At 43.9% G+C, this 18673-nt stretch overlaps 1 protein-coding gene across 4 annotated transcripts in view; it reads left to right on the top strand.

Moving 5' to 3' along the window:
* Positions 1–18673, top strand: part of lpp (LIM domain containing preferred translocation partner in lipoma) — a 151125-nt gene that overhangs the window by 2321 nt on the left and 130131 nt on the right. Inside the window, exons 1-2 of one of the 4 annotated variants that reach the window (XM_078410593.1) lie at positions 5040–5176; positions 13854–13928. The exons of 1 other annotated variant lie outside the window; for it this stretch is intronic. The gene's annotated coding sequence lies outside the window, so the exon portion shown is untranslated. Of the gene's footprint in view, positions 1–5039; positions 5177–13853; positions 13929–18673 lie in introns of those variants that run through there. 2 more of the 4 variants (XM_078410592.1, XM_078410594.1) reach the window with 2 other exon arrangements.

Genomic DNA, 18673 nt, shown 5'->3' with positions numbered 1-18673 from the left:
CATGCAGGGAGGTAGAAACAAAGAACTGCAGATGCTAGTTTATACCAAAGAAAGACACAAAGTGCTGGAGTAACAGTGAGTCAGGCAGCTTATCTGGAGAAAAAAGATAGGTGACGTTTTGTGTCCAGACCTTCTTCAGACTGACCCGCTGAGTTACTCCAGCACTTTGTGTTTATCTTACAGGGGGGTTTTCCTACGATTTTTTAAAAATATTTTTTTAGATTTAGAGATACAGCGCGGAAACAGGCCCTTCGGCCCACCGAGTCTGCGCTGCCCAGCGATCCCCGCACATTAACACTATCCTACACACACTCGGGACAATTTTTTACATTTACCCAGTCAATTAACCTACATACCTGTACGTCTTTGGAGTGTGGGAGGAAACCGAAGATCTCGGAGAAAACTCACGCAGGTCACGGGGAGAACGTACAAACTCTGTACAGACGGCGCCCGTAGTCAGGATCGAACCTGAGTCTCCGGCGCTGCATTCGCTGTAAGGTAGCAACTCTACCGCTGCGCCACCGTGCCGCCCGATCTGTACCTATCACCATTCACGGTGGATGTGATACGTTTATAGAGCATGGGTCTGACTATTACTTGTGGGACTGATTTGTTCCGCCCCAACCATGATCATTAGGACTGACCTCCCAATATATCTGGCCCCAGATTGCATGAGGAATTTATTTGTAAATGCATGGACTGAGGGACACTTTGCCCAGTAAAGTATGGAGGTCAATATTGCTGTTTTATTCCTCTCACCCTTTTCAACAACAGTTTGATACTCTTGCCTGGGTATGTACTAGCATACTTCAGAGGTAGGAGAGTTGGGTTGTCTCTGCATAAAATTGGCTGAAACTAGAGTTATGATTTATTTTGGCAAATACTTGAAAGAAAAGAAAATTGAAGGAATCTTGGAAAGAGTAGGGAATAGGGACATGGAACAGCTCTTTCCAACGTTGGCCATGGTAATGTGGGCCAGATGGTCAGCTTCTAGAATATGTTTCCTATCTGTGAGTTGGTGTGGATTGAAGAAGGCACTGAGTTTTGAAAGTTGCTGACGTAATTGTAATGTGAATTAAAAGCAGGAATAGGCTATTCTGCCCTCTTTCCTGTTCCTATACTCAGTAACATCAGGGCTCATCTTTCACCTCGGTGCCACTTGCCTGCACTCAGTTTGTATCCCTTAATTTCCTTAATCTTTAAAAGTCGATCTTTTTTACTGATTTACACAGCAGTTTTTGATTTTTCTGATTTAATCAGCAGCTGAGCCTGCTGTCCCGAATGGCTGACTTTTTATTTTGAGGCAGTGAGCGCTCTCCCGGACACCCAGCAACTCTGTGTCCATTCAGTGAAACATGGCAAGGATTTGCTACATTTTAGTGAGATCACTCTTTCTAAGTAAGTTAGGCCCAGTTTGTTTTAGGGTCCTGACCCAAAATATCACCTGTCCATTTCCTCCACAGATGCTGCCTGACTTGCTGAGTTCTTCCAGCACTTTGCGTTTTACCGTTTATTTAATCCCCTCGTACGAGAAACCAGAGTGGTGAATCTTTGCTGCGATTACAGTGATTTATCCCTCAGGGAGGGAGGCCAGACCTGTTCATAATATTACAGGTGTGGTCTCACAGGGTTCGGCATAATTGGAGCAAGAAGCCTCTATCCTTGTTCTCAAATCCTCTTGTAATTAAGGCCAGAGATGCTGCTTGCTTTACTGTGTAGGAAAGAACTGTAGATGCTGGTTTAAATCGAAGGTAGACACAAAATGCTGGAGTAACTCAGCGGGACAGGCAGCATCGCTGGAGAGAAGGAATGGGTGACGTTTCGGGTCGAGACCCTCCAGCATTTTGTGTCTACCTGCTTGCTTTACTAAATTGCTTGCTGAACCTACATATTAACCATCAATGACGTGCACAAGGACACTGATTCTGCCGAATGCAACACCTTTCACTTTCTCATCACTTCAGAAAGATTTTTCGGATCAAAGTGTTTCTCAAAGTGATCAAAGTGTATGACCTCACATTTTGCCACGGTATTCTCCAGCTGACATTCTTCATCCACTCGCCCAGACTGTCTGTATCTCCAAGCGTAGCCTGTTGGTTCTGGTAGTGTGGCTTGTTAGTGAGGGTGTTGGGGACGGAGTGCGGGCCACGTTAGGTGGCTGCTCACTGTTGGTTTTTGATCTTGACTTGCACAGGGTTGGCAGTCGTGTATGTGATCAGAAGTACAAAGTCCCTCATTGCCGGTAAATGTTTCAAGGTATTTGGGGCGTGGAAAAGCTGTTAGTCTAACAGAACCTGGCGAGAGGCCAAGTTCAGAGTTTAAACCGATGGCAACCTTTGGTGTGGAGTCACCACCAAGTGAATGTTAGACAGGGAAGTGAGCGAGTGTCACTGCCGGCCTGTCTGCTCCACTCCCGGGGCTACAAGTGGCAGTTTTCCTTACAGTGGAGCAGGCCAGCACCTGCTCGAGGTGATGCCCCTCTCAGATCACCCCTTCACTCAGAACAGAAACGCTGGAATTGGAGGAGACCACTCAGCCCTAGGGTCTGCTCCCTCATCAAGGAGATCAGGGCTAATCCAGCGCAGGCCATGATGAAAGAAGGCCATTCAGTCCATCTCTACATCCCTGGATGCTCGTCCAGCCAAAATCGACCATTCTTGGTGTTGAGATGTCCACAATCCCCAATCTGCAAGTCATTTCTCATCAATATATCTAGCTGCTTTTCGAAAGTTCTTCTGGAATCCAATTTCACTGCCCTTTCTGATATCTGTATTATTCTGGGTCAACAAATCTCTCTACGTTTTCTTGCTTGTTCTTTTGACATTTAAGTTAGACTTGAAAATTTGAGTTTGGTTCACATTCGCTGCCCCTCTCCCCATTGATGCTGGATGTGGAGGGGTGAGGGTGTACTGAGCCATGGAGACGTAGTGACAAAGGCTGCTGGTTATGTTTGCCTGGTTCCTGGGGTGGGATCTCCATCGTCCATCATTGGGCTGATGGCGAGAGTGGCTGAAGTTCTTCATTAAAGTCATCAAACATTTCCATTATGGAAATAGCCATTCAGCCTCTCTGGTTTGAACTGGTCAAAGCAGCTAAATTCTTCATTAAAGTCATCATCTATTTACATTATGAATAAGGCCATTCGGCCCATCTGGTTTCAGTTGCCGCCTCCCAGCTGTGGTTCTGGTGTTCAGCAGGTCAAGCTTCCTCATGTCCAGACCCAAGTGTAGTGTGAAAGTGGTGAGGTTTGCCTTTCCCAAACTTAGTGCTGGAATGGTCCATTTGGCCCCTCAATCCTGCCCCACCATCCCACGTGACCATGGCTGACCTACGCTGGCCTCAGCTTCCCTTCTGCCAGTTCCCCAGAACCTCAGTTCACCGATTTTTAACATGTTCCTCTACCAGAGAGTTGGTGGAGAATATCACTAGCACTAGCAGAACTGCCCACGGGTGTACCGGTGAGGAGCAACCTATTTGGATTGAATGTGTTCCCCTTCCCCAAAAGTGATCTCAGTGTCCCAAGAACCAAAAAAAATGCTCCTGCACTATCTCTAACCAGGCGGTCAGCCACAAATAAGATGTTAAGCTGGTTCTTTATTTGATTAATGCAAGAAAGTAGGATTAATATAGATAGACCTGATGGTTGGTATCGACCTGGTGGACTGAAGGGACTGTTTCTCTGTTGTGTCACTTTATGACTCAAAGTGATCATCTTTCTTATTTCCTAGTTCTTCCCACACAGCCTCTTTGGCCAATCCCTCCAGGACTCCCCCCCTCGCCGCAATTGGTGGTGTAACACCCCGTCTCCTTTTGCATCCCCTCCGTCCTGCCAGGGACATCAGCAGCCTGGAACAGTCAGCTGCCAGTCCTGCCTTTCCCTCAACCACCTCTCTGTGATTGCATCAATATTATACTCCCCATGGTCGATGTGTAGCTTTCTATATGAATTTGCGCGGGAAAGACATTATTTTGTGTTACGTTTTGGAGGTCTGGGGCAGATCTGCTGTGATTAATTTGATGGCAGGACAGGCTCAAGGGCCAAGTGGCCTCCTCCTGTTTCTGTTTTCTTATGTTTTTAGGTAATGGGGTAAGGCTGTGGGGCATATTTTAACCTGTGGAGGTAAGAGGCTGTGTAATTATGCAAGACCTGCATTTCATTGTTTTGTGTCATGGATTGTACATTAATGTATGTGATGGTGTGAGACTGATATTTTATGTAACAGTATACATGATACCATCAAATTTGTCTCACTGTGTGTAATAATAGGCAACGCACGATGTATGTTGCGCCTTACAATGTATGTACTTTACTGTATGTGATGTGGATGTGTTGCTGAATGATACAGTTCTTCATCATATAAGATGTGGTTCGTATGTGAAGTAACATGGAATGTGCATTGGTAGACACAAAATGCTGGAGTAACTCAGCAGGACAGGCAGCATTTCCCGAGAGACATTCCTTCTCTCCAGAGATGCTGCCTGTTCCGCTGAGTTACTCCAGCATTTGAGTCTACCTTCGATTGAATGTGCATTATTGTGTGTAATGGGATGTGGGCGTGGGATATATGTAACTTTGTGGTACTGTAAGAGTACAGACGTGTGATGTCCGATATGTTGGTGTGAAGCCGATATTCCTGTGGCGTGGCCCTTTCGTTGCTGTTGGATTATATTCACATCTTGTTCACTGATGCCAGCTCAGTCAGTGTGGTTGTTGCTGCAGTGGGGAATGGCTATTCTGTGAAGAGTGCAGAGTCAAAAGCATTCCTTTAGCTGCCTCTACTTCAGAGGTTGCTGTTAGTGTGAGCAGCCTGGTTTACAGGGAGGAGGCAGAGGCTGCACTGTGGCACAATTCCTACTTTTCCGTTTTTGAGGAAATTTTGTGGCAGTAATTTTTGTGCTGTGTTTGTTGTAATTTCCCATATTTGGAATTGTTGAGCTGTTCCTGGGATCAGAGGGAAGGGGAGGGATGTAGGAGGGAGGATTTGGTGGTGCTTCCAGCAGGTTTCCTGCCAGTAGCAGTGGATTGTTCAGCCTGGGGGCTTGAGCATTGAGGGCAGGCTGCTGGTCGCAGCTCTCCGCCCGGCCTCACTGCAAGTGCAGAACGCTGTGGATCTGGGTTCAGAAGAAGAAGAGGAAAGCTGAAAAGTATAATTCTTGAAGAGGGCAGGGAAGGCAGGTTTGTACAGGAACTGAAAGAATGAGAGGAGAAGCACTGGGCCAGAAATGGCTGGCTGCTCTCTGAACTGGGTGGTGCCCCAGAGATTATGACAGTCTTCTGTGTTCTTTAATAGTGTAATAGTTAACCCATTGAGGACAATGTCACTGCTGCAGTATGTATACGTATAGAGCGCCAATGTCTCTCTGTGTAATGTCGCCCTGTGTTAGTAAGGTCTATCTGACCATGTATGTCAGATTGTTCTGCGACTGCATCGCGCTATCTATGTCTCTCGTCCTGTGATGTTCGTCCGTCAGCCTGCCGGCATTCTGCGTACCTGACTGTGTAGTGTGTGCCTGGCCCGGGCTGCCCTGTGTTATGTAGCAGCATTTGGGATCAGGGTTTACGTGGGAGTGCAAGTGAGGCACTCATTACACTGGTCAAAGCTTTGACGTCTGAAAAAACGGTGTGAAGGTGAGATTGAGTATCGTGTGACAAGCAGAGTCTGTGCAGGGGTGTGTGGCTTTTAGTGATCTATGGCAGCTTTCCACCCAGACTGGAGCAGCGAAATTGGCCTTTACAATGATGTACACAATGGAAGCAAACGGGCAATGTAAAGTGAAGTAGTGGTGATTGGCAACTTCATCCTAACAGGTTCCACTGCCAATTCTGGACACAACCCTTGGCCCTGGTAACATTTAGCTCCCATACCCCAAGACATGGGGCAATTACAGCCATATTGTACCATCCCTGTGCCAACATTTTGTCATTGTGTCTGTGTCCCTCACAGTAGCTGCATTGTCCCTTGCTTTAACTATGCCCATCACCAATAGTGCTATGCCTTGCCTTAACTATGCCCCTCACCTATAGTGTAATGCTTGCCTTAACTATGCCACCTGCCTCTGGTGCTGTGCCTTACCTTGACTGTGCCACCTGCCTCTGGTGCTATGCCTTGCCTTAACTGTGCCACCTGCCTCTGGTGCTATGCCTTGCCTTAACTGTGCCACCTGCCTCTGGTGCTATGCCTTGCCTTAACTGTGCCACCTGCCTCTGGTGCTATTGCCTTACATTAACTATGCCTTACCTTAACCATGCCACTCATATCTGACTGTGTCCAAACTTTTAGTTGGTCTTAATCAACAGATAAATACTGAAATATTCATCAAAGGAATAGGTTGATTGGGTAAAAGGTATATTGTTCTAGAGGCAAAGTGTGAACCTAAGATCTCTAATTTGTTTTTGCATCTGTACTCAGTTGCAAAGAGTATTTTGCCACATGACAGCGAAAGATGGTACATTTATATTGTTGGGAAGGATATAAATAGAAAAATAAGTCATTGGAAAGTTGTCAGTGTTCAGAGTAGAAGTGTGATCTAATCTGGGTGGGATGCAAAATAAAATACTGCAGATTCTGGAAATCTGAAATCAAAACAGTAAGTGCTGGAAATAGTTAGGTCAGTCAGCATCTGTGGAGAGAGAGGAAGAGTTAATATTTTGGGTTGAAAATGTTTAATCAAAATTAGGAAATGTTAGAGGTAAAACAAGTCTCATAAGTCATAGAATTGCATTCTTGTAGCTTGGAAAGACCATTTGGCCCAGCCACCAACTTCAAGATGGAAAAATGGGAATTGAAGAATGGGGAGTGGGAAATGGAGGTGGTTTGGGAAGTAAAGATGGAAATTGCAGAGGCTCTGCCGTAATCGTTTGTCCTCCTTGGATATGTGGCTGTCACCAGATGATGGAGGATTGCAAAGTTGCACCTTGTTCAGAAACAGAGAGGGCATAAACAGCAGCTGCAGGCCAGTCGGCTGCATTTGAAGCTGCTGAAACTTCACAGAAACCTCCAGAGATGATCATTTGGAAGCAGTTTGGCAAATCAGAACATTTAAGCACATGCTAAAAGCCAAATTCTTGAAAGAATTATCATAGAATCATAGAATTGTCGAGGCATGGAAGGCATTTAGACCATGGAACCTGTGCCAACTCTCTGTTGAGCAACCCTCTCAGTTTCAAAACCCACTCTTTCCCCACAGCCCTGCAACTCTTTCTCCTCAAGTGCCTATTCATTTTCTTTTGATAGCCTCGACCAAATCTGTTCCCAGCATGCTTAAAAATGAAGCATTCCAGGTATTAAACACCATCTATGCAAAATCAAACTTGTATCCTACTTGCATCTTTCACCAGTCTCTTAATATCGCTGCCCCTGATATTTGAAGGTTTAATACAATGGGAACGGCTTTGCACGACCTACCCCATCTAAACAAGTCCTGCTCTTGTACACTTCTATCAAATTTCCTCTCAACCTTGACTGCGTAAAGGACATCACCCTGCTTCAACAGTCTAAACTTGGAGCAGAAATCCCTCATTCCTGGAACCATTCCAGTAGATCTTTCTGCACCCACTTTAGGACATTAATGTTCTTGGTAACGTGCAGTATTCCAAATGTGTGCTGTTCTGTACTCGGTGTATCTAATTATGAATCCCAGGATTCCATTTGCTTTAATAACCACTCCCTCATCGTGGCGTGTCACTATTATTACATCTACACCCTGGTCCTGTGGTTCCTGCACGCAGAACAATTTGAGAAGGCTGCTAAGACATGCATAGGTTCTTAGCTTCATAGCAGAGGTATGGGAAACAAGAGGAGAGACAACATAAGTCCATAGCTTGCTGATAGAGACGACAAGGCATCTTGCACGCCAGCCTTCATAGATCCAGGACATTGTTAAAGTATAAAGTATACTAAATCATGACGAGCACGGATAAAGTGAATTGAGATGTCAAGTTGCAGTGGTACAAAACATGGCTAAAGACTGGGCTTGGGGCATTGTGTACATTTTTGGTCGCCACACCAGAGGATGTGGCAGCAATAGAGAGAGTGCAGATGAAATTCACCAGGATGTTGCCTGGAATGGAGGGGTAGGAGGGATTGGATAGGCTGGGTGTATCCCAGTGGAATGTGGGAGGCTGAAGGATGACCTTACATAAAAGTATGAGAGGCATAGATAAGATATTTAGGCAGAGTTCTCTCCCAGGACAAAGAATCTAGAACTCAAGGGCACAGGTTTATGGTGAGAAGGGAGAACTTTAAAGGAGATCCGAGGGGTATGTTTTTTTCCAGAAGCTTCTAGAGGAGATGGTGGAGGCAGATACAACCACAGAAATGAAAGATATTTGCACAGGTATTTAGATAGGTAAGGGATGGAAGGATACAGGTCCAAAACAGGAAAATGAAATTAGTGTAGGTATCTGTCACAGTTGGCTTGGCGGAGACGTGCTGTAAGGGCCAGTTTCTGTACTGTATGATTCCATACTTGGATAACTGTATGGATTACTGGTTGGGACTAGCAAGCAGAGTTTCAAGTCCAATTCTGGATACCACACTTTGGGAAAGATGTCAAGCTTTTGAAAGAATATGGTTAAGGACTAAGTGGAATGATCTCAGGCATGGTGACCTCAAATGCACAGAAATAAAGAGACTGCAAATGTTCTTCTTCCAGCAAAGGTTATGAGAGGTTTCATTAGATTTAAATTGATTGTCAAAAGGACTGAGGTGATTAAAGTGTTTTTTTACACTGTGCGTTGTGATCTGGAACGTGCTAACTGACGGCTGATAGGGCAGCTTTGGCCACAATAGTGTCGTGCTAATTCACCGGACTGGAGGCAAGTAGACTGGACCATTGACCCAGAAGCGCAAGTGTCGATCGTCCATTGTAGCTGGCAAAACTAAACGCATGTATTTAAAATGGACCAATAAAAGAGCTCATGTCGGTAATGTTAATTATGAAGCTACAAGATAAGAACCAGCTGGTTCATCCGTGTCTTTCGGGAAGAACATTGTGGTCCTTATCTGGACTGACCGCTGTGTGATTGCTTGTGATATATATATATATATATATATATATATATATATATATATATATATATATATATATATAACGTATATATATAACTTGGAAGGAAATGTCGGTGGGCTGATTTATAAGTTTGAAAATGATGCAAGAATTGGAAGAATTGTGAATAGTGTGGAAGGTTGTCAAATGATGCATTAAGTTATAGATCAGTTGGACGTATGAGTGGAGAAATGATCGATGGAGTTTAATTTGGGCAGGTGTGAGATGTTGCACTTTGGCAGGTCAAATGTAAAGGGTGAGTATACAATTATTTGAAAGACCCGAGGGAGTATGGATGTGCAGAGGGATCGGAGTGCAAACCCATAGGTCCCTAAAAATGGCAACTAGATGGGTGGTGAGGAAGACATGTGGCAGGCATGCTTGCCTCATCGATTTTGCTGTTGAGTATAAAAGTTGGGAAGTCATTGGAGTTATGAAACTTTGGTCAGCCACATTTGGAGTATTGTGTTAAGGCCTGGTTGCTACATTACAGGAAGGATGTGGTGGCTTTGGAGAGGTTGCAGAAGAGGTTCACCAGGATGCTGCCTGGTTCGAGAGTTTCAGTTATAGGGAGAGGTTGGGTAAACTTGGATTGTTTTCTCTGGAGTGTCCAGGGTTGAGGGTTGAGGGACGAATTGAGAGGCATAGATAGGGTAGATAGACAGTTTTAATCCCAGGGTCGATATGACAAAAAGGAGAGGGCATAAATTTAGGGTGAGAGGGGGAAAGTTTAAAGGAAATTAACAAGGCAATTTTTAATATACAGAATGGTAAGTGCTGGTGGAAGCAAATACGATGAATATTTAAGTGGTATTAAGATGGACATGGGAACATGCAAGGAATGGAGGGGTATAGACCACATGCAAGCAGATGGGATTAGATTCAATTTGATATCATAGGTCAGCACAGACACGATGGGCCAAATGGCCTGCTCCTATGCTTTACTGTTCTCTCCTAACCTATTAATGTGGTTTCATGTGTACCTCTCAATTGCATCATAAGTATGGATTTTGTGACAAAGTTCACATCCTGTGAATTAATAAACAAAAAGATCAATTGGTGCTTTGAAAATGAATCTTGAAGAGGAGGAATATGGGGAGTGGGCCTCCTGTGCTGTACACCCACGGTCAGATGGGCTTACAATCCTCTGGCTGGGAGATGGTGTGACACTATAAGAGCCATTGTAAACATATTATCCATAGCTGTAAATATTTGTGACCTTGCTGAATTCTATCACTGATTTGCTATGTATTTGTGCAGTGGAGAGAGATGACCCTGCCCATCTCTCTGCTTGTTTGTGCCTGACAGCCTTGCAAGTATCTCCTCCAATATGTGCGTATTCAACCGCAAAAATGGATATAGGTTGATGAGAATTGTGTGTCTGTGTTGTATGTTTGGAATTTCAAAAAGCATTTGATAAGTTACCTTGCAGAAATGTATTTGAAAAATAGGGGATGATAGCCTGTATATAATTGTTTAAGGGATCAGAGGATTAGAAATGTGGTACAAGTGTTGTCTGTACAGAGGATGTGGTGTGGGTTCTCCCAGGGTTTGATATTAGCACCATTATTATTCTTGCAATAAAGAAGACAGAATTTTTGTTTATTGGTTTACAGGACACGATTGTCACTGGCAATGTCAGTATTACCATTTATTGGATACATAGAGTACAATTTAATTGTTTGTGTTTGACACAGAACTTGTCGATAGTAAATAGTGTGTTTGATGGTAGGAGATGGGGACCTAACGCATGGACATCCCATTTAGTGCAGGTGTGACGGGAGGGATTTGGGTGCAACAGTACAGGAGGTGGGTCAATCCAAATTGTCCCATTCTGGGGGAGGGGTGATAGATGTAAGAACAGCGAGACCTGGAGTGTGGCTGAGAAGACTGAAGAAGGCAGGGCAAGTTGACAAGGTTGTTAAGATAATGATTGTAATATTTTTCTGTATAAACAGGGGCAGTGAATACAGAAACAAGGAAGTCAGATCAAAGCCTTCCATGGTTTCATAAGTTTATAAGTCACAGGAGCAGAATTGGGCCTTTCGGCCCATCGAGTCTACTCTACCATTCAATCATGGCTGATCTATCTTTCCCTCTCAACCTCATTCTCCCGCCTTCTCCCCGTAACCCTTGACACCCTTACTAATCAAGAATCTGTCAATCTCCGGCTTAAAAATACCTAATTACGTCCGCCACCGCCGTCTGTGGCAATGAATTCCACAGGTTCACCACCCTCCGACTAAAGAAATTCCTCCTCATCTCTTTTCCAAAGGTACATCCTTTTATTCTGAGACTGTGCCTGATCTGATATAAAGTTACATGTTCATTTCTGGAGAGCACAAATGTACGAGTTAGGAGCTAGGGGTTGCTGGAGCCATTAAACATGACCGTGGCTGGCTTCAATCCTGTGGCTGGCATCACCCTGTGGGAACCTTCCCCCTTCATTGCGAATCTGCCGACCTCTGCCTCAGCACATCCAGTCTTCTTCCATCATGCTTTAAGGAAGAGAGTGTAAAAAACTTGCAGAAACAAGGAGCGGCAGATGCTGATTTACGGAAAGAAAAGACCCAAAGTGCTGGAGTAACTTAGCGGGCTAGGCAACATCTCTGTAGAACATGGATATGCGATGTTTTGGGTCGGGACACTTCTTAAGACTGATTGTGGGGACAGGGGAGAGGGGGAAGAATACAGCTAGAAGAAAAGACTTGCAACCTTCTGTCTTAAATAAACGGCATTTTAATTCAAAACAGTGTTTACGAGTTCTGGGTTCTCCCACGAGGAAACATACTCTTCATGTTCACCCTGTCAAGACCACTTGAAATTTCAGTCCCCCTCGCTCCTCTAAACTCCAGAGGATACACACTGAGCCTGCCTAACCTCTCCTCACAAGTGTCACAACCCCAAACGTCAATCATCCCTCCGTCTCCACAGATGCTGCCTGACCCGCTGAGTTTCTCCAGCACTTTCTATTTTGTTCCATTCCACTTATTAATCCAGTAAGTGAAAATTAAATATGGCAGATGCTGGAAATATGAAATAAAAGATAGGAAACTGCTGGAAATACTCAGCAGGTCAGTAAATATTTGTAGAGGAAGATACAGTTCATTTATCAGGTTGTAGCTTCTGCAGCTAAACGAAGACAGAGATAAAGGAAGTTAGTGTTAAATTGCAGTGAGGATGGGTATGGGCGGTGCCAGGGTTATTGCGAACCTCCACTGAACTGTTTCATTGTGTTAACATGCACCCTTAAATAAGGAGACTAATGTACCCTGGGTATGGTCTGACCAATGCCCTGTGTAGATGAAACGCACATATGAAGAATGTCAATATTTTGATTGGAAGTTTGTCAGAATAATATCAGGGATTAAATGAGGGAGTCCAGAATAATGTCCCTTGGAGCAGATGAATTAGCAGGAGGTGAAAACAATCATTAAAATGTGAGGCATGAGAGACTTCAGGGGCTGGAATCTGGAGCAATAAGCAATCAGTGAGTGAGTTGAGCAGCATCTGTGGAAGAAAAGGAATTGTCAACATTTGTGGACAAAACCCAACATCTGGACATTGCTGGTGGTGATGCCGGGTTTCGACACAAAACGTCGACAATGCCTCCCCCACCGGAGATGTTGCCTGATCCACTGAGTTCCTCCAGAAGATTGTTGTTGCGTTGCATTTGGTACAGCACATCAGGAGAGTGATTTATTTGTTACTCTGGCAAGAGCAGAAGTTGTGACTTAAAGAAATGCCCATGGTAACCAGAGTAGAAATGAACAGAAATGTCTTCATGCACACAGGGATTGGTAAGATCTGGAACTCTACGTTTCAGAAGAAGGACGTTTAATCAAATTTCATGGGCCCCTTCTAGTAGACAGTTGTTGATGTATTTGAGGATTGATTAGCAGAATTATGGGTGAAATTCTGGAGTGTGGGTTTAATTGGATCAGTATTTGAAAGAGCCAAGACACAGACAGCTGGTGAAAAGCCCTCAGTCTGTGTTGGAGGATTCTGTGAAAGTTCAACAGAATCAGCTTCCTCCACCCTTCCAGGAGCACATTCCAGATCAGGCTTCGTGTCTCATCAATTACCACTTATGGTAACATTCCACATTCCAGGAAGTCTTTTGAGAAACTTTCGTCTAATCTCGCTCTCTGCTATTCGATCATTCCTGACTACAAAATTTCCATTTTTGTCCCTTAATGGGAACTCGTAAACAGTGTGCTTGCCAATATGTGATGATCTCACTTTTGTTTGTCTTATTACAAATGGTTTAAATTGGCATGCCTGGCAGAACAGGTGGCAATGGGCCAGAGGGTACATCAGGAAGTAGTTCAGTCATACATTGATCCTCGCTTAATGTTAACATATGAAAATATATAAACAAAGGAATAATTTTCTACAGGGATAGTATTCAGAGACTTTTAAACAATCTGGGATGGAACATCTTTTGGGTATTTTCAAGGATTAGAGGCAGGGTATGGGATCATTGGAGAGTCATAAAAGTGATTTAAAAGGATGATACAAAAGTTCAGAGTTTTTGTGGGATTGAACTGGCTGATGATGTTTACGAGAGAAAAGAGAGGGAACATCTGACAAGATTTTTTAAATGAACCAATGGTTTGTTAGGATGCTCACGGAGATGATTGCTTATTACTCTCGGCAGGAAGAAACTATTTTTCTCATTACTTTGCTAGCTTTGGCAACATTTATCGGATTTTCTCACTCCTCTGTGCTTCCCACAAATCCTGCACATTTTCCCTCTCCAATATTTTCAATTCTCTATTTAACGTGTTCCATTGCTCTTTCAGGCAACGTGTTCCTTGGGCTCTGCTGCCCTCCGAGTCTCCATTCAAGTTGATCCTTCCATTGGAGTCACACTTCAGGTACCCTGCTTGGAACCTTTCTCTCCTTCCAGTTGTTTATGCTCCTCGATGGATTCCAGTGCCCTCTCTTATGCCGTGCCCCAAACATCTAAGTTTAAACGGCATTTGCATCAGGTATTTGTATTGGAAGGAGTAGAGGGATATGGAACTAGTGTAAGAAACTGGTGCAGATTGGCATCGCAGTTGGCATGGACAAAGTCTTCTATGCTGTATAACTGTAGAACTGTTATAAAGATCCAAATTTGCTGATGATACAAAGCTGTGTGACTGTGAATTATAAAAGGATGCATAAAGTCTACAGAAATAGAGAAGGTTAGGTGAATGAGTTAGGAGATGGCGGATGGAATATACTGCAGAAAAATGTTTGGCCATTCACCCTTGTAGAATAAAATAAGTTGTTTTAATTTAAAAGTAGAGATTGTACATGAACCATTGAAAATTAACGTGGAGATAGAGCAAATCATTTAGAAAGTGAATGGTATTTTGGCCAGAGTCACAGGGAGATTTGAGCGCAAGTGTGGTGTCATATTGTTCCAATGATACAGATGCTGGTGAGATCACATCAGGAATATGATGCACTTATCTGGTCTCCCAACCGAAGGAAGGATATATACTTGTCATGTAGGGAGTACTGCAAATCTTTACCAGGTTCAATGCTGGGACAAGGGGGTTTGTCTGATAAAGAGAGTTGAAGCTGGGTATTACATATTTTAGATTTGAAGAAGGAGAAGTGAACTTGTTATAAAGGGTATTACAGTAGGTGTTGGGACTTTTCCCTAGTTGCGGTACCTGGAAAAGAACCGGTCAACAATTCAGATAAGTCTTCCTTCACCCAAAAGGATGAATCTTTAGAATTCTCTACCCAAGGATGTTGTGGAGCCCTGGGGGCTGGTTGTAGATATAGAGCAAATCAGGGGATGGTGTGGTGCTGAGGTAAATGATCAGCCATGGTCTTACTGACTGTGGTTCTGGTTCTGGTTGATTACTGCGCAAACACCTCATAAGTGGTTATCTCGCGCAGGTCGGAGTGAGTAGAGTAGTGATTAAATTTTGAAGAGGGCCTTTTAGACCAAGTTGAGGAGATCTAGTTGCATGGAGCAAGAACAAGGAGGGAATAGCCAATGTTCAACCTGCAGGGCGTGTTTGTGGGGCACAAATCATGGGTATTTCTGACTGACAAAATTTTGTTTTTCTCTGTGAAATTTCAGCAGAGAGAATCATAGTCTTAGAGTTATAGAGTCTTACTATGTGCAAACAGGCCCTTCGGCCCAACTTGCCCACACCGGCCAACATGTCCCATCTGCACTAGTCCCACCTACCCGCATTTGGCCCATATCCCTCTAAACCTGTCCTATCCATGTACCTGTCTAAATGTTTCTTAAACGTTGCGATATCCCCTGCCTTAACTACCTCCTCTGGCTGCTCATTCCATATATCCACCGCCTCTGTGAAATGTTGCCCCTCAGATTCTTATTAAATCTTTCTCTTCTCACCCTAAACCTATGTCCTCAATTCCCGACTCTGGGTAAAAGACTCTGTGCATCTACTCTATCTATTCTTATCTTCATCATTATGTCTCACAGATGGACGGATGCTAACAACGTTGCCCTATTGATCTCATACACTTCCATAAAATCATCCATCACCCTGCACGCCAAGGATAAAGTTCTAGCCTGCTCAAACCTATAGTTTTGGCTTTCAGGTCCTGGCAGGATACTCATAAACCTTCTCTGCACTCTTTCCAGCTTACAACGTCTTGTAGCAGGGTGACCAAAACTGAACACAAATTTGGCTTCACTACATAGGGTCACCACTAGGGTGATGCACTGAGCTTTTTACCCAGGGTAAGGAATCAAAAACTAGAGGGCACAGGTTTAAGGTGAGAGATGAAACATTTAATAGGGACTTGAGGGTTAACTTTATCACACAGAGGATAGTGGGTAAATGGAAGGTGCTGCCAGGGGAAGTAGTTGAGAGGGGTATAATAGCAACGTTTAAAATTCATTTGGATAGGTACATGGCTAGGAAAGGTTTAGAGGGATATATGGGCCAAACGCAGGCAAATGGGACTAGTTTAGATGGGCATTCTGGTCGGCATGGATGAGTTGGGCCTGCTCAAATGACCCTATGATTCTCCATGACTTGCAGTGTGTATTTACTGGGTATAAAAGCTGGGATTTCTGACTCGAAGCATGTATTTATTGAGTGCCATTTTTGGCAAAATCATTCTCATTTTGTCTGTTGTCCTTTGACCCACTTAACATGAAAGAAAGAGGGAATGGAATTGGGGAGGTCTTGGTGTGGTTTCCTCGAGTCATTCATCACATTGTTGCTCTCCAGTGACTTCTAACTTGTTTGCAAATACAGATAGATTGCTCTTTGATTGTTTAGATTCCAGACTGTATTTTGGTAAACAAAAGAGAGATTGTCCCTTAAAAATACTTGAGATTTATTTGAGGTTTAGGATGTGCATGTTCTTGGTTTCCAGCTCCAGGGGCCTGCAAGAGGAGGGAAAGTTCTCTCTGCCATTGGCCAGAATGTATTGGAGCTGCACAGGTCTGGGAACCCCTCATCGCGGATCCTAATAGGGAAAGTGGCAGAAATGAGTGTGCTTCACGCTGTGTTGTACAGTGCAGCTGCCCTGTGCTAGTTGTTTATGACGTGAGCTTGAGAGGGAATGTTAGGAATGCTGGAGCTCAGAACATGGAGAGGTATTTCCTGTTTATTACGGGCACCTTCGGCTTGTGATTGTGTCGGGAGGTTGGCTGAAACCAACAATGCCAGCTAGCGTCATGCGGTCCACTTTCCTCTTTCGGTGCTCCTGTGGGTGGCATCAGATGTCCCGACTGTTCCAGCACTGACAGAGCCCCACAGGAAATGCTGGAAAGTCAGCTTCTGCAGAGGAAATTGTTGACAGTTTAGCGGAAACTCCCACATTATCTGTCCCTTCTAAGAACTGGCTGACGGAACCATAGAGAAATAGATAATGTGCGAGACACACTGCTCTGCTCTTTGAGATTCAGAATGATAACAATACAGGAGAAGGCCATTCAGCCCATCAATCCTTTGATGGCTTGATGAATGTTATTCAAGGAACCTCCCTCCGTTGCTCTCTTCCCTCATCTTGGGCCTATATTTTCATAACATTCCCATTTGAAAGTTCACATTGACCCTTCTTTCACTGCCTTTCCAATTTACACCCTTTTGTATTTGTGTCTAAAGAGTTATAGAATTATTTAGCAGATACAGCTGCTTCGGCACCTACTCATCCATGATGACCAGGATGACCTAGCCCCACCTGCCTGCATTTGGCCCATATCCCCCTGCACCTTTCCTCTCCATATACTTGTCCAAATGTCTTTTAAATATTGTAATTATACCTGGCTCGACAACTTCCTTTGATCCATGTATCCTCCACCCTCTGTGTGAAATGGCCTGCTTTAAAACTGTCCTCTCAAGTTAAATCCAAAATGCACACAATACTCCAAATGTGGTGTCACCATGACTTGTACAGTGTAACATGACGTCCCAACTCCTATACTCAATGTGTAGGAAGGAACTGCAGATGCTGGTTTAAATCAAAGATAGACACAAAATGCTGGAGTAACTCAGCGGGACAGGCAGCATCTCCACGCCCCGACTGATGAAAGCAAGAGCGCCAAATGCCTTCTTCACCCCTCTGTCCATCTGAACTGCTGCTTTCCGGGAACCATGCATCTGCACTCCAAGATCCCTCTGTTGTACAACTCTCTCCAGGGCTCTACCATTTACTTTGTAAGTCCTGTGCTGGTTTAATTGACCAAAATGCAGCACCTTGCACTTGTCTGAGTTAAATTTCATCTGCCATTGCTTGGTCCACTTCTCCAGTTCATACAGTTCCTGTTATAACGCTGGATAAACTTCTTCATTGCCCACTACATCAATGATTTTGACATTATCTGCCAACTTAATCATCTTATTAACAATATTGGCCAAATTGCGAATATAGATGACAAACGATTGTGGACCCAGCACTGATCCCTGCGGTATATCACTGGTCACTGTCTTCAATCTGAATAACAACCCTACGCTACCACCGTCCGACTCTTTCCACTGAACTAATTTTGGATCCAATTGGCTAGCTCACTCACTTTTCAGACTAGCCTGCCAGTATAGATCTTGTCAAAGGCCTTGTAAAGTCAACAAAGACAGCATCTACTGTCCTGCCCTCATCCATCCTATCGGTCACCTCTTCAAAAACCTCTATCAATTGTGAGACCATGCTGACTATCCTTAATCAGACTTTCTCTTTCTAAATGCTGGTAGACCCTGTTCCTCAGAATCCTTTCCAGTAAATCTTCCATCACTGATGTCAGGTCCATTAGCTCATCTTTTATCTCACTTCTCCCTGGGTCGTTGACTCATAGTGTGATATTTTGAAATCTTTCTTCTGTATCTACAGTATTTTGATTTGTTATATATATATGTGAAGTAAGCTGTGAGATCTAAAGGCTCAGATTCAGATTGAAATGTGTCTTCTATCCTGATTTTCACGTGGATAATGCTTTGTAATGAAACACTGACTTATCGTGGCTCAGCAATTGTTATTTTTACGGAAAACCGAACAGTTAGTATGTGGAAGATTACATAAAACAGAACTAACTGGACCATTATTTTGTGGTGTTCGTGCAGCTTAGGATAATGGAGGAGTAGTGCTGGACTGTGACTCATCTATCAAGGTCAGGAAATCCACAGCACTCAACTAA

This window comes from Rhinoraja longicauda, chromosome 13 (genome assembly GCF_053455715.1).
Source record: "Rhinoraja longicauda isolate Sanriku21f chromosome 13, sRhiLon1.1, whole genome shotgun sequence".
NCBI lineage: Eukaryota > Metazoa > Chordata > Chondrichthyes > Rajiformes > Arhynchobatidae > Rhinoraja > Rhinoraja longicauda.
The sequence above is the reverse complement of the archived record's forward strand: the minus strand, read 5'-3'. Positions and strand labels throughout refer to the sequence as shown.